The sequence below is a fragment of the Oncorhynchus gorbuscha genome, unplaced genomic scaffold (genome assembly GCF_021184085.1).
Source record: "Oncorhynchus gorbuscha isolate QuinsamMale2020 ecotype Even-year unplaced genomic scaffold, OgorEven_v1.0 Un_scaffold_1244, whole genome shotgun sequence".
Taxonomy (NCBI): domain Eukaryota; kingdom Metazoa; phylum Chordata; class Actinopteri; order Salmoniformes; family Salmonidae; genus Oncorhynchus; species Oncorhynchus gorbuscha.
This window is the reverse complement of record NW_025746077.1, coordinates 165,001-170,000: the sequence shown is the minus strand read 5'-3', so window position 1 is coordinate 170,000 and position 5,000 is coordinate 165,001. Positions and strand designations below refer to the sequence as shown.

The window sequence follows — 5,000 nt, the reverse complement described above, 5'->3', positions numbered from 1 at the left end:
GCACTACTTTAGACCAGGGGTGGAACCCTATTCCCAACATAGTGCACTACTTTAGACCCAGGGCTGGAACCCTATTCCCTACATAGTGCACTACTTTAGACCAGGGCTGGAACCCTATTCCCTACATAGTGCACTACTTTAGACCAGGGCTGGAACCCTATTCCCTACATAGTGCACTACTTTAGACCAGGGCTGGAACCCTATTCCCTACATAGTGCACTACTTTAGACCAGGGCTGGAACCCTATTCACTGTCTCTAGATTACAGGGATACATACTGTGTTGTCCACTGTGTCTAGATTACAGAGATACATACTGTGTTGTCCACTGTCTCTAGATTACAGAGATACATACTGTGTTGTCCACTGTCTCTAGATTACAGAGATACATACTGTGTTGTCCACTCTCTCTAGATTACAGAGATACATACTGTGTTGTCCACTGTGTCTAGATTACAGAGATACATACTGTGTTGTCCACTGTCTCTAGATTACAGAGATACATACTGTATATTGTTGTCCACTCTCTCTAGATTACAGGGATAGGATGTAGATATATTCGCTCATACTTCAGTCTGAGGCTGACATCGTTAAAGTCCTTTAAGGTGACGTCCAAATGATGTTGTAGGTGTTGGTGCAGGTGTTGTACATAACAAAGTCATCAACAATTGGATCATCTCTAACCAATCAGAGGTGTCAAAGCCACCTTTACCCACGTTTGTTCTGGCTCTGGCCCAACCCGTCCGGTTTTTTGGACCAATCAGAAGTGTCAAAGCCACCTTTACCCACGTGTGTTCTGGCTCTGGCCCAACCCTTCCGGTTTTCTGGACCAATCAGAACAGTTAGAATGTGTTTGCGTGTTATAAATAGTCTCGGAGGAACTCAGATCCAGACCCATTGTGGAGAAGAAACTCCCGTCCGTGGGCGTGGCTTAGCGTCAGACAAGAGCAAAGAGCTCGGGTCCGTGGGCGTGGCTTAGCATCAGGCAAGAGCAAAGAGCTCGGGTCCGTGGGCGTGGCTTAGCGTCAGGCAAGAGCAAAGAGCTTGGGTCTGTGGGCGTGGCTTAGCATCAGGCAAGAGCAAAGAGCTTGGGTCCGTGGGCGTGGCTTAGCATCAGGCAAGAGCAAAGAGCTTGGGTCCGTGGGCGTGGCTTAGCGTCAGGCAAGAGCAAAGAGCTCGGGTCCGTGGGCGTGGCCAGCGCAGGCAAGAGCAAAGAGCTCCGGTCCGTTTAAGGGCGTTTCTAACCGGTTCTGTTGGTGTCTTTTTGTCAGGCAAGAGCAAGCCTTCCACCCCGAGCCTTCGGAGTACCTGACCCGTAGGCAAACAAACAGACCACTTTAACCTTCAATTGTTCCCAACACCCTTTCTAACATCCTGGTTCTGTTGGTGTCTTTTTGTCCGTTGACAGTGGATGATCTAGAAGCAGTACTGGCTGATCACAGCCTTCCACCCCAACAGTCAGACAGAAACCTGTTGTTGTTGTTGATGTAAACATTACCCCTAACCTGGTCTCCTGGGAGGATCTTGTTGTTGTTGTTGATGTAAACTGGTTATGACACTGGTCCCTGGCCTGCGGGGTGGCACACCTTCACAGTGACCACACGGCCTGCGGGCGGCCCAAGGTGGCTCCATCAGGCCCTACACCCAAACAAGGGCACTGACCTGAAGAGCTCTAACATCCTGGTGAAGCAAGATCTGACCTGTTGTCTGTGTGAACTTTGGACTGGGGCAATCACCACTTCCGGATAACACCATGACAGTGGATGATCTAGCTAACAGCGGACAGGTGAGAGGTAACGGGTGTTGTTGTTGTTGATGTAAACATTACAGTTCTGACACTGTCAGTAGACGGCCTTGTCAACAGTCAGACAGGTGAGAGGTAACGGGTGTTGTTGTTGTTGATGTAAACATTACAGTTATGACACTATCAGTAGACGGCCTTGTCAACAGTCAGACAAATCAAATCAAATCTAATTTTATTTGTCACATACACATGGTTAGCAGATGTTAATGCGAGTGTAGCGAAATGCTTGTGCTTCTAGTTCTGACAATGCAGTGATAACCAACAAGTAATCTAACTAACAATTCCAAAACTACTGTCTTATACACAGTGTAAGGGGATAAGGAATATGTACATAAGGATATATGAATGAGTGATGGTACAGAGCAGCATACAGTAGATGGTATCGAGTACAGTATATACATATGAGATGAGTGTGTAGACAAAGTAAACAAAGTGGCATAGTTAAAGTGGCTAGTGATACATGTGTTACATAAGGATGCAGTCGATGATGTAGAGTACAGTATATACATATGCATATGAGATGAATAATGTAGGGTAAGTAACATTATATAAGGTAGCATTGTTTAAAGTGGCTAGTGATATATTTACATCATTTCCCATCAATTCCCATTATTAAAATGGCTGGAGTTGGGTCAGTGTCAATGACAGTGTGTTGGCAGCAGCCACTCAATGTTAGTGGTGGCTGTTTAACAGTCTGATAGCCTTGAGATAGAAGCTGTTTTTCAGTCTCTCGGTCCCTGCTTTGATGCACCTGTACTGACCTCGCCTTCTGGATGATAGCGGGGTGAACAGGCAGTGGTTCGGGTGGTTGATGTCCTTGATGATCTTTATGGCCTTCCTGTAACAACGGGTGGTGTAGGTGTCCTGGAGGGCAGGTAGTTTTCCCCCGGTGATGCGTTGTGCAGTCCTCACTACCCTCTGGAGAGCCTTACGGTTGAGGGCGGAGCAGTTGCCGTACCAGGCGGTGATACAGCCCGCCAGGATGCTCTCGATTGTGCATCTGTAGACGTTTGTGAGTGCTTTTGGTGACAAGCCGAATTTCTTCAGCCTCCTGAGGTTGAATAGGCGCTGCTGCTCCTTCTTCACGACGCTGTCAGTGTGAGTGGACCAATTCAGTTTGTCTGTGATGTGTATGCCGAGGAACTTAAAACTAGCTACCCTCTCCACTACTGTTCCATCGATGTGGATAGGGGGGTGTTCCCTCTGCTGTTTCCTGAAGTCCACAATCATCTCCTTAGTTTTGTTGACGTTGAGTGTGAGGTTATTTTCCTGACACCACACTCCGAGGGCCCTCACCTCCTCCCTGTAGGCCGTCTCGTCGTTGTTGGTAATCAAGCCTACCACTGTTGTGTCGTCCGCAAACTTGATGATTGAGTTGGAGGCGTGCGTGGCCACGCAGTCGTGGGTGAACAGGGAGTACAGGAGAGGGCTCAGAACGCACCCTTGTGGGGCCCCCGTGTTGAGGATCAGGGAGGAGATGTTGTTGCCCAGCGGGGAGGAGATGTTGTTGCCTACCCTCACCACCTGGGGGCGGCCCGTCAGGAAGTCCCCAGGTCCTTCTGTAGCTCAGTTGGTAGAGCATGGCGCATGTAACGCCAGGGTAGTGGGTTCGATCCCTGGGACCACCCATACGTAGAATGTATGCACACATGACTGTAAGTCGCTTTGGATAAAAGCGTCTGCTAAATGGCATATATAAAGTCCAGTACCCAGTTGCACAGGGCGGGGTCGAGACCCAGGGTCTCGAGCTTGATGACGAGCTTGGAGGGTACTATGGTGTTGAATGCCGAGCTGTAGTCGATGAACAGCATTCTCACATAGGTATTCCTCTTGTCCAGGTGGGTTAGGGCAGTGTGCAGTGTGGTTGAGATTGCATCGTCTGTGGACCTATTTGGGCGGTAAGCAAATTGGAGTGGGTCTAGGGTGTCAGGTAGGGTGGAGGTGATATGGTCCTTGACTAGTCTCTCAAAGCACTTCATGATGACGGAAGTGAGTGCTACGGGGCTGTAGTCATTTAGCTCAGTTACCTTAGACAGGTGAGAGGTAACGGGTGTTCTTGTTGATGTAAACATTCCAGCCCTTATGACACTGTCAGTAGACGGCCTTGTCAACAGTCAGACTGGTGAGAGGTAACTGGTGTTGTTGTTGTTGATGTTTACAGTGTCGTTTCTGATGTAAACGTAAGACCTTACACACCCGATAACACAACCTGTAATTTACGTCCTGCTGTTCAGAGAGGGTGGTGTTTTATAGAGATATCAGAGTACTGAGTAAGATGCAGCCTTACGTCCCTCTGTTCAGAGAGGGTGATGATTTACAGAGATATCAGAGTACTGAGTAAGATCCTTTCAGTGTCAGACAGTCACTAGAATGGGATTTCTTTATTTACTGTAGATGCATATTTGTGGTTGAATGTTCTTTTGTTCACAAATGTTTTTCCCCCACTGGCTGTTCTCAGTGTTAAGAACTGTTTGCTGACAGGATAGATCAGAGAGAGAGAGAGACAGAGAGAGAAAGAGATAGAGATAAAGCGAGAGATATAGAGAGAGAGAGAGAGACAGAGAGAGAGAGAGATAGAGATAAAGAGAGAGAGAGATAGAGATAAAGAGATAGATTTATAGAGATAGACAGAGTAAAGAGATAAGATGCAGAGAGAGAGAGAGAGATAGAGATAAAGATATATATATCAGAGAGAGAGTAAAGAGAGAGAGATAGAGATATCTGAGAGACTGAGTAGAGATAAAGAGAGAGATATAAAGAGAGAGATGTTCAGAGAGGGTGATGGTTTACAGAGATATCAGAGTAGAGAGTAAGATCCTTTCAGTGTCAGAGAGAGTCACTAGAATGAGAGAGAGAATAGAGAGAGATTTACTGTAGATGCATATTTGTGGTTGAATGTTCTTTTGTTCACAAATGAGTTTCCCCACTGGCTGTTCTCAGTGTTAAGAACTGTTTGCTGAGAGAGAGAGAGAGAGAGAGAGAGAGAGAGAGAGAGAGAGAGAGAGAGAGAGAGAGAGAGAGAGAGAGAGAGAGAGAGAGAGAGAGAGAGGTCAGGCGGTGTTGCGACATGCAGGGGAACTCCCTCAGTCAGTTGTATCAGTCTACTACCAGACTGAACTTTGTTCATGTGTGCCAGTCTGATTCACGGGCTGGTAATGTAGCGGTAGAAACAGGTGCTCGGTTAAGCGGCTGGGGAAC

General features: G+C 47.3%; 1 pseudogene; it reads left to right on the top strand.

Moving 5' to 3' along the window:
* The window catches only part of LOC124021894, a 29,865-nt pseudogene that overhangs the window by 4,694 nt on the left and 20,171 nt on the right, over nt 1-5,000 (top strand).